Here is an 11,872-nt window from a genome sequence, read left to right as displayed (position 1 = left end):
GAGAAGGCTAGAAGAGAAATAGATGAGTTCAAAAGAGACCAGAATTCAAAAACCTCCTACACTGTGTTCATTGATGACAGGTTCAAACCTGGCTTGTAGAGATTGTAAGGCAGCAGTTCTCATGCCCACAGACCCCAGACAGCCCCATTCTTCCCCATATGCTGTACTACCAGACCTGGCAGTAATGTGTGTGTGTTTGTGTGTGTGTGTGTGTGTGTTTGTTTGTCTGTCTGTCAGTGTGTGTCTGTGTGTGCTCAGAACTCACCTATAGTAGTCTCAGAGCATGGATGGCAATGTAGCCAGCCTCACCTGCAACTGAACTATGTCTATTTCATCTTTGATTGAGAGTTTTGGGATAGGACTGAGTGGACAAAAAGATCAAGAGGGAAGTAGATGATTTGGCAGCAGTATTTTGTGCTGAGAGAGATTTGTAGAGTGATAACAGGTATACGAATGGCTCCGTGAGATGTCTCTCATGACTGTGTCTCAGAAGTGCCAGGTGTATCCGCATTAACACCCTAATCCAGAGCTGTGCAGGTCTCTAGCTAAAAATATTTTCAGATCTCTACATGTTACATATATATATATATATATATATATATATATATATATATATGGAGAGAGAGAGAGGGGGGGACACTCATGTAGTCATTTTCTACAATAGATTCGATATGACATTCAGACAATTGATTGCTAAAACTTGGAGAGAAACTGCATTAGGAAAAGAATTGTTCAAAGGAGTAAAATCTCAAAATCATTAACTATATGCAGCTCCAATGGGACATAGCGAAAAAGGCTCGAGAAGGAACTCATCAATGTGACCCTCCACTTGGACAGGCACCACAAGTTTCCTAGTCTGGCAACAGAGACAGTGCATCTGGTAGTTCCCAGTGCAAGCCTCAAGGCAAAAACCTCTCCCTCTACAGTGTTTTTACATCTGAAAGGTAGAAATGTGACCAAGGGCCAAAGAGAGCTACAATGGTGTCAATATTGAGCTGTAAATCATAATGTACCAAGTGTTTTGCAAAAAAATCACTTTAGTATAAACTGTGAGTGATACTGGCATGGAAATGAGGAGACAGAAATGGCTTGTGTCAGAAAAACTTACAAACTGAGGCTCCAGTAGCCTAGGTGAAATAGCCAACACAACAAGCGAGAGCACATCAGTGCTCTGGTAACTCTTTTTGTATATCTGGGCCTGTCAGTAAAATAAGTATATAAGTAAAATATTAATGAGTGAAGACAGAGTGTGTGAGAGCATGTGAGAGTTAGAGACAGAGAAGGCGAGAAGAGAAATAGATGAGTTGTAAAGAGACCAGAATTCAAAAACCACCTACACTGTGTTCATTGATGACAGTTTCAAACCTGGCTTGTAGAGATTGTAAGGCAGCAGCTCTCATGCCCGCAGACCCCAGACAGCCCCAGCCTTCACCATATGCTGTACTACCAGACCTGACAGTAATGTGTGTGTGTGTGTGTCTGTCTGTCTGTGTGTGTCTGTTTGTGCTCAGAACTCACCTATAGTAGTCTCAGAGCATGGGTAGGAAGGTAGCCAGCCTCACCTGCAACTTATGTACAGAGAACCTAGCTGGTTAGGGAAAGCCAGCTAACCCAGATTCTGGCTATGCAAGAATGCATATCCAAAGGGAATCTCATGCCTTGCTCTCCTGAGTTCCCGATTCAAACTGGGGAAGCTGGGGCACCCCTCAGAATTCAGGGGAAGGACCCTGTCCAGTCACGTTTGGCTGCATACTCAGCCTCCCGGCTCCCAGTCCACTTCTCAGGGCAGCAGAATACAAGACCAGAAAGAACCCAGATAGAGTTATAACATAGATGGGAACTGTGTTTGACCAAACAATAGTGGATGAACCCGGCCCCTTACACCTCCCCTTCGGGTCCAGCTAAGGCAATTGCTCCTGTGGCCTCACAATCCCTGATTGAGGTGGCTGCATATAGGATGAGTGTCAGCCACAGGGCCCTTGGGAATGGGAGTCAAGCACAGAGGGCCTGGACAGTTGCAGCTGGAGATGGACATATGCCTGTTACCTGCAGCAGGAACGCTGTCTCCTCAGTTCCCCTCAGTTTTACGCCATATGCATGAAACTAAGTAATCCAAAGGGCAAAGGAAGGTAAATTTCAACACCAGGAAGACGGTGTTCATGATGCATGCACTGACTTCCATGAAGGGTCCAGGAAAGAAGGCATGTAGACACAGTCAGAGAGACAGAATGACAGTGACTGAAAAGGACAAATACTGCCCCTGTGTTGATTAGTGCCAGAGCACTGAAGACAAACCCTACATTCCCATTCATACTTCATACAAGTGGCATTGTTATTTTATGTTTGTGAGGAAAGGTTACACTTAGAACATCTAGGTCTTAGCCCACTCTGAGAAGCAGCACTTGGCCTGCAGCCCACTCTCCAAACATACCCTTGCCTTTCCAAATTGGAAGTAGTTTTAGTGATGCTCCATCCAAATGCAGGCTGGCGTATTTCATCTCCCTGGTCCAGCCTCAGCCTGTCCTGTGTGCAGGGAACTGCACTATGTCTACTTCTTCTTTGATTTACAGTTTTGGGATAGGACTTGGTGGACAAAATGAGCAAGAGGGAAGTAGATGATTTGGCAACTGTAGTTTGTGCTGAGAGAGATTTGTAGAGTGACAAGAGGTAAACAAATAGCTCTGTGAGATGTCTCTCATGACTGTGGCTCAGAAGGGCCAGGTGTATCCGCATTACTACCTGAATCCAGAGCTCTGCAGGTCTCTAGCTAAAATATATTTTCAGAGAGAGATAAAGAGCAAGACACTGATGTAGTCATTTTCTACAATGGAAGCGATATGACATTCAGACAATTGATTGCTAAAACCTGGAGAGAAACTGTGTATCAGGAAAAGAACACTCAAGTACAAGGTCAAAGTTTCATGGGTGGAGGGGAGAAGTGTTAAGTTTCTGGCATATGACTAGGGAAAAGCTGGGCTAATGTCAAATCAGAACTGCAGCTGTCTCTCTGTCTTTCTTCCTGCTTGGGCCCTGCTCTCTCAGTTTATGACTGTTTCCTTCTCCTCAGTAAGAAAGTTGCAAATGATGTACAGAAATACATGGAAAGTGGGAAATATTACCCCCATGCCCACTATTACATGTAACTGTTGACTGTAAAGCATTCATCCCCCAAGAAAGAACAGAATAAATATTTGTGAGGTTAAAAACATTGTAGGTTAAATAGTGAACATTCTTTAGAGCCATGCAATACTAATCCATTGTGCATTGGATGCCATTGTCAAAAACAGTGCAGTAGTAGTTGTAGTAGTGTGTAGTATATGCAAAAGGAAATGTATCGTGTGTCCAAAGTTCCCTTCAATTATAAGAGAAAATCTATCACGCAGAAGAAATGACCCCTCAGGTGAAATGGGACTAAATAAATAAATAAATATGTAAATAAATGGGGATGATCTAGGAGGATTTGAAAAAAATAAAAACAAATACCACAGGAAGACCTGATTACAGCAGAAATATAGAAAATGTCTGCTGAGAAACAGAGGGCTGCTTCAAAACTTCCCTGACACTTCAGGGTCCAGGCAAATTAAGAATTCCCGAGAATGAAAAGAAAGGCATACGTATTGTAGCTTACACAAGAAAATGGAGGCAAGTCCTGTGCTATAAAAATTACAATGAGGATCCTGATAAAAAGTCTATTGGAAATGCTCCTGGAAGGTTTATAATTTATAATTGTAGTGAATCCTGCTCCAACTATATGACCAATTATTTATGAATAAAGAGGATGTTATAAATGTGGTTATTCTGCATTAAGATCAAATAAAAAGGTCAACAATTCTAAAAATGACTTATATATATATATGTATATATGTATATATATGTACATATATGTAAGTGTATCTTTATTATAGACTCTGAGGGATACTGGCATGGCTATGAGGAGACAGAGTACGGCTTGTGCCAGAGAGACTTACAAAGCTGAGGGTCCAGAAACCTAGGTGAAATCACCAACAAAACAAGCCAGAGCTCAGCAGTGCCCTGGTGACTCTCTTTGAATATCAGGGCCTGTCAGTAAAATAAGTATATAAGTAAAATATTAATGAGTGCAGACAGAGTGAGTGAGAGCCTGTGAGAGTCAGAGACAGAAAAGGCAAGATGAGAAATAGAAGAGTGGGAAAGAGACCAGAAGTCAAAAACCTCCCACACTGTGTTCATATATGACAGGTTCAAACCTACAGGGTTGTAGAGATTGTATGGCCGCAGTCTCATGTCCACAGACCCCAGACCACACCAGCCTTCCCCATATGTGTTTAGTATTTACGACACGAAATGTATTGTGAGTGTAAACTTCCCTTCAATAATAAAAGAAAAATCTATCAAGCAGAAGAAATTACCCCTCATGTAATATAGGACTAAATAAATATGCAAATAAATGGGGATGATATAGGAGGATTTGAAAAAAATGAAAAATAAAAACAAAAACAACAAGAAGACCTGATTACAGCAGAAAATGGAAACTATCTGCTGAGAAACATTGGGCTGCTTCAAAAATTCCAGGGAAATTAAGATTTCAGGAGAATGAAAAGATACTCATATGTACTGATGCTTACACTAGAGAAAGGAGACAAGTTCTGTACTATGATAATTACAATAAGAATGCTGATAGAAATGCTATTAGAAATGCTACTGGAAGGTTCTATTTTTTATAATTGTATTGAATCCAGCTCCAACTAGGTGGACAATTATTAATGAAAAAGTAAGCTGTATAAATGTATTAATTCTGATAAAGATCACTTACATAGGTCGACGATTATATAAATTATATATATATATATATATATATAGATATAGATATAGATATAGATGTATATGTTTATTACAAAGATTGAGATATACTGCCATCAACAAGAGGAGACAGAATATGGCTTGTGTCATAGAGACTTACAAAGCTGTGGCTTCAGTAGCCTTCGTGATATCACCAACTAAACAATCCAGAGTTCATCAGTGCTCTGGTAACTCTCTTTGTATATCTGGCCCTGTCAGTAAAATAAGTATGTTAGTGAAATATCAATGAGTGAATACAGAGTGTGTGAGAGTTAGAGACAGAGTAGGCGAGAAGAGAAATAGATGAGTTGGAAAGAGACCAGAATTCAAAAACCTCCTACACTGTGTTCATTGATGACAGGTTCAATCCTGGCTTGTAGAGATCGTAAGGCAGCAGCTCTCATGCCCAGAGACCCCATACAGCCCCAGCCTTCACCATATGCTGTACTACCAGACCTGAAAGTAATGTGTGTGTGAGTGTGTGTCAGTCTGTCTGTGTGTGTCTGTGTGTGCTCAGAGCTCACCTATAGTAGTCTCAAGGCATGGGTGTCAAGGTAGCCAGCCTCACATGCAACTTATGTACAGAGAACCTAGCTGGACAGGGCAAGCCAACTATCCCAGATTCTGGCTAAGCAAGAATGCATATGCAAAGGTACTCTCATGTCTCCCTCTCCTGAGTTCCCGATTCAATCTCATGCCTCACTATCATCCAAACACTGACAATGGGGTAAGCTGGGGCACAACTCGGAATTCAGGGTCATGAGCCTGTCCAGTTACGTTTGGCTGCCTATTCTGCCTCCAGAATCTCAGTCCACTGCTCAGGGCAGCAGATTACCAGCCCAGAAAGAGCTGTGTTTTAACATAGATGGGAACTGTGTTTGACCAAACAATAGAGGATGAATCCGGCCCCTTACACCTACCCTATGGTTCCGGCTAAGGCAATTGCTACTGTGGCGTCACAATCCCTGATCATGGTTTCCTGGTGTCCACACATCACACTCAGAGAGATTCCCAGAAGTAGGCATGCATGAGTGTCCCATAAAAAGTCGCTCTGCTTGCAAGAAGCACAAACTCTCCGGGCTCTTGCTATGGAGAGACAAAAAGAAGATGGATGCCTCCATTGGCTGAATTAAGAGCTTCCAGTGGAGATCACAGGCCCGACCCTCACCTGAGGGCCTGGCTGCTGCTAATAAAGGCAATTGGAAACACCTGTTACCACTTGGGGCCTGAGGACATACACAGGAATCCCTCCAGGAGCTAGCAGGCTGGCAGACCTCCTAACCCTGGGATAGCTGTGCTCTAGTTGATAGTGGCTTTGAGCCAGAGGTGAGAATATTGCCTAGATACAAGAAATAACTTCAGGTTTCAAAAAGATTTGAATCCCCATGAGGCACTTGGAAAAGACATTTCACAACCATCAAAACACCATCTTTCTGAACCCTGGAAGCTTCTGTTTTGCGTGGAAAATCTGGACACTGTTGTGGCCATCTGTACCACAGATCCTTTACATTCGGACCAATAGAGGGAAAGCACAATGTGTGTGCCAGTGTGGTAGAGTTTCACTTCTCTTCACCTGGGCTCTCAAGGAATAAGGACAAGGATGCGGTGCAGGAAATTGAGTAGGGCTGAATTTAGGCTGAGTGTCAGCCACAGGGCCCTGGAGAATGAGAGTCAAGCACAGAGGGCCTAGACAACTGCAGCTGGAGATGTACATATGCCTGGAACCTGCAGCAGCAACGCTGTCTCCTCAGTTCCCCTCTGTACTACGCCATATGCACAAGACTAAGTAATCCAAAGGGCAAAGAAAGGATAATTTCAACACCAGGAAGACTGAGTTCACGATGCATACACTGACTTCGAAGAAGGGTCCAGGGAAGAAGGCACATAGAGACAGTCAGAGAGACAGACTGACAGATACAGAAAAGGACTGAAATTCTGGCCCTGTGTTGATCAGTGCCAGAGCTCTGAAGACAAACTCTCCATGCACATGCATACTTCTTACAAGTGGCATTGATATTTTTTGTTTTTGAGGAAAGGTAACACTTAGAACATCTAGGTCTTAGCCACTCTGAGAAGCAACACTTGGCTGGCAGCCCACTCTCCAATACTGCCCCCACCTCTCCAAATTGGAAGTAGTCTTAGTGATGCTCCAGCCAAGATGCAGGTTGGCTTATTGCATCTCCCTGGTCCAGCCTCTGCCTGTCCTGTGTGCAGGGAACTGCACTATTTCTATTTGTTCTTTGATTTACAGTTTTGGAATAGGACTGTGGACAAAATGAGCAAGAGGGAAGTAGATGATTTGGCAGCAGTAGTTTGTGCTGAGAGAGATTTGTAGAGTGATAAACGATATATCTCTGTGAGATGTCTCTCATTACTGTGGTACAGAAGGACTAGGTTTATCCACTTTACTACCCTAATCCAGAGCTGTGCAGGTCTCTAGATAAAATATATTTTGAGACCTCTACATGTCATATATATATATATATATATATATATATAGAGAGAGAGAGAGAGAGGGATCGAGACAGTGATGTAGTCATTTTCTTCAATGGATTCGATATGACATTCAGACAATTGATTGCTAAAACCTGGAGAGAAACTGTGCATCAGGAAAAAAATTATCAAAAGGCATAAAATCTCCAAATCATTAGCTATATGCAGCTCCAACAGGACTGATCGAAATAGTTTCGTGAAGGAATTCATCCAGGAGACTCTCCACATGGACAGGCACCACAAGTTTCCTAGTCCTGCAACACACACAGGGCAGCTGCTTGTTCCCAGTGCAAGCCTCAGGGCAAAAACCTCTCCCTCTTCAGTGTGTCAGAATTCAAAATCCTGCTACACTGTGTTCATAGATGACAGGTTCAAACCTGGCTTGTAGAGATTATATGGCATCAGCTCTCATGCCCACAGACCCCAGACAGCCCCAGCCTTCATCATATGCTGTACTACCTGACCTGACAGTAATGTGTGTGTCTGTCTGTCTGTCTGTGTGTATCTGTGTGAGCTCAGAGCTCACCTGTAGTAGTCTCAGAGCATGGGTGGCAAGGTAGCCAGCCTCACCTGCAACTTATGTTCAGAGAACCTAGCTGGTCAGGGCAAGCCTGCTAGCCCAGATTCTAGCTAAGCAAGAATGCATATGCAAAGGGACTCTCATGTCTAAATCTCCTTAGTTCCCTATTAAATCCCATGACTCACTATGTATCATCCAAACACTGCCAACGGTGGAAGCTGGGGCACCCCTCAGAATTCAGGGGCAGGACCATGTCCAGTCATGTTTGGTTGCATATTCAGCCTCCAGGCTCCCAGCCCACTTCTCAGTGGACAGCAGATTACCAGAAAAAACGCAGAAAGAGCTGTGTCTCAACATAGATTGGAACTATGTTTGACCAAACAATAGTGGATGAACCCGGTCACTTACACCTCCCCTTTGGGTCCGGCTAAGGCAATTACTCCTGTGGCCTCACAACCCCTGAACATGGTGTCCTGGTGTCCACACATCAAACTCAGAGAGATTCCCAGAAGTAAGCATGCATGAGTGTCGCATACAAAGTCGCTCTGCTTGCAGGAATCACAAACTCCCAGGGCCCTTGCTATGGAGAGACAAAAGGAAGATGGATGCCTCCATTGGCTGAATTAGGAGTTTCCAGTGGAGATCACAGCCCCGCCCCTCACCTGAGGGCCTGGCTGTTGCTAATAAAGGCAATTGGGAACACCTGCTACCACTTGGGACCTGAGGACAAACTCAGGAATCCCTCCAGGAGCTAGCAGGCTGGCAGACCTCCTGATCCCAGGATAGCTGTGCTCCTAGTTGGGAGGGCATTATGGCCAGAGGTGAGAATATTCCCTTGATACAAGAACGAACTTCAGGTTTCAAAAGGATTTGAAACTCCATGAGGCATTTCGAAAAGACTTTTCACAGCCATCCAATCACCCTCTTTCAGAACATTGGAAGCTTCCGTTTTGCGTGGAAAATCTGGATACTGGTGTGGCCATCAATACCACAGATCCTTTACATTCGGCCCAATAGAGGGAAAGCACAATGTGTGTGACAGGGGGATAGAGTTTCACTTCTCTTGACCTGGGCTCTCATGGAATAAAGACAAGGATGCGGTGCAGGAAATTGAGGAGGGCTGCATTTAGGCTGAGTGTCAGCCTCAGGGCACTGGATGATGGGAGTGAAGCACAGAGGGCCTGGACAGCTGCTGCTGGAGATGGACATATGCCTGTTACTTGCAGCAGGATCTCTGTCTCCTCAGTTACCCAATGTACTACGCCATATGCAGGAGACTGAATAATCCAAAGGGCAAAGAAAGGAAAATTTCAACACCAGGAAGTCTGAGTTCATGATGCGTGCACTGACTTCCATAAGTGCCCAGTGAAGAAGGCAGGTAGAGACAGTCAGAGAGACAGGATGACAGAGACAGAAAAGGACTGATATTCTGTCCCTGTGTTGATCAGTGCCAGAGCGCTGAAGACAAACCCTCCATGCCCATGCATACTTCTTACAAGTGGCATTGTTATTTTATGTTTGTGAGGAAAGGTTACACTTAGAACATCTAGGTCTTAGCCCACTCTGAGAAGCAACACTTGGCCTGCAGCCCACTCTCCAAAACTGCCCTTGCCTCTCCAATTTGGAAGTAGTCTTAGTGATGCTCCAGCCAAGATGCAGGCTGGCGTATTGCATCTCCCTGGTCCAGCCTCAAACTGTCCTGTGTGCAGGGAACTGCACTATGTGTATTTCTTCTTTGATTTACAGTTTTTGGATAGGACTCGGTGGACAAAAATAGCATGTGGGAAGTAGATGATTTGGCACCATTAGTTTGTGCTGAGAGAGATTTGAGAGTGATAAGAGGTACACGAATGGCTCTGTGAGATGTCTCTCATGACTGTGGCTCAGAAGGACCAGGTGTATCCTCTTTACTACCCTAATCCAGAGCTGTGCAGCACTCTAGCTAAAAATATTTTCAGACCTCTACATGTTACATATATATAGAGAGAGAGGTAGATACTGATGTAGTCATTTTCTACAATGGTTCGATATGACATTCAAACAATTGATTGCTAAAACCTGGAGGGAAACTGTTCATCAGGAAAATAATTGTCCAAAGGAGTAAAATCTCCAAATCATTAGCTATATGCAGCTCCAACAGGACTGAGTAAAAAAGGCAAGAGTAGGAACTCATACAGGAGACACATGGACAGGCTCACAAGTTTCCTAGTCTGGCAACACACACAGGGCAGCTGCTAGTTCCCAGTGCAAGCCTCACGGCAAAAAACTCTCCCTCTTCTGTGTCTTTGCATCCTAAAAAAAGAAAAGTGGCCAGTGGCCAAGGAGAGCTATAATGGTGTCATATTGAGCTGTAAATCAGAATGTGCCAAGTGTTTTGCACATAATCACGTGTGCCACAGTGATTCTGTTCTCTCTCTCTCCCTCCCCCACACACATACACCCACACAAACACACACTCTCATAGTCACACACACGCACATATCTGCAGAGGCACAGGCACAAACGGAGTTATACACATGCGCACTGTACAGCTTCTGCAAGGCAGCGCCCTATCCTGAACCCTTCTTCGCACTTCCTGGAAGCATGCCCAGCCTTTTAAGTGCAGCTCTGAGCTCTCATTGGCGGGCTTCCTTCAGAAGGCCTGCACACAGGGCGCCAGCCTGGCTCTGATAGGCCAGAGTCCTAGGCCACGCTCAGAACCCCTGCCAGCAATCTCATTTGCCAGTGTGCTTGGACACGCCCAGGAGGGTCAGTGCCCCTAGTCAGTGATAGGCCAGCAGCTTTGAGTACCATGAGTGAAGACAGAGTGTGTGAGAGCATGGGAGAGTTAGGGACAGAGAAGGCAAGAAGAGAAATAGATGAGTTGGAAGGAGACCAGAATTCAAAAACCTCCTACACTGTTTCATTGATGACATTTTCAAACCTGGCTTGTAGAGATTGTAAGGCAGCAGCTCTCAAGCCCACAGACCCCAAACGGCCGCAGCTTTCACCATATGCTGTACTACCAGACCTGACAGTAATGTGTGTGTGTCGGTCTCTCTCTCTGTGTGTGTCTGTTTGTGTTCAGAGCTCACCTGTAGTAGTCTCAGAGAATGGGTGTCAAGGTAGCCAACCCCAACTGCAACTAATGTACACAGAACCTAGCTGGTTAGGGTAAGCCAGCTAGCCCAGATTCTGGCTAAGCAAGAATGCCAGAGAACTATGTGGAAGCCCAGTACCCCATTTTGAGCCCCTGGTCACTACTTACCCAGCTAGGGAAAAGCTGGGCTAGTGGCAAATCAGAACTGCAGCTGTCTCTCTGTCTCTTTTCCTGCTTGGGCCCTGCTCTATCAATTTATGACTGTTTCCTTCTCCTCAATAAGAAAGTTACAATTGATGTACAGAAATACAGGGAAAGTGGGAAAAATTACCCCCTTGCCCACTATTACATGTAACTGTTGACTGTAAACCATTCATCCCCCAAGAAAGAACAGAATAAATATTTGGGAGGTTAGAAAAATTGTAGGTTAAATAGTGAGCATTCTCTAGAGCCATGCAATAATAATCCATTATGCATTGGATGTCACTGTCAAAAACAGTGCAGTAGTAGTTGTAGTAGTGTGTAGTATCTGCAAAAGGAAATATATTGTGTGTCCAAAGTTCCCTTCAATTATAAGAGAAAATCTATCAGGTAGAAGAAATGACCCCTCATGTGATATCGGAATAAATATATAAATAAATATGCAAATATGTGGGGATGATCTAGGAGGATTTGAAATATAAAAAATAATAAAAACCACAGGAAGACCATAGGTTGAAAATACTAAAAATGACAAATATATATGTATATTTATATATGTATATGGATGTATATCTTTATAATAAAGTCTGAGAGATACCCCATGGATATGAGGAGACAGAATATGGCTTGTGTTAGAGACACTTACAAAGCTGAGGCTCCAGTAGCCTAGGTAAAATCGCAAGCAAAACAAGCCAGAGCTCATTAGTGCTCTCGCAACTCTCTTTGTATATCTGGGCCCGTCAATTAAATCAGGACATAAG

This window comes from Erinaceus europaeus, assembly GCF_950295315.1.
Source record: "Erinaceus europaeus chromosome 6 unlocalized genomic scaffold, mEriEur2.1 SUPER_6_unloc_1, whole genome shotgun sequence".
In the NCBI taxonomy this organism is placed as follows: Eukaryota; Metazoa; Chordata; class Mammalia; order Eulipotyphla; family Erinaceidae; genus Erinaceus; species Erinaceus europaeus.
Note: the sequence above shows the minus strand (reverse complement) of the source record.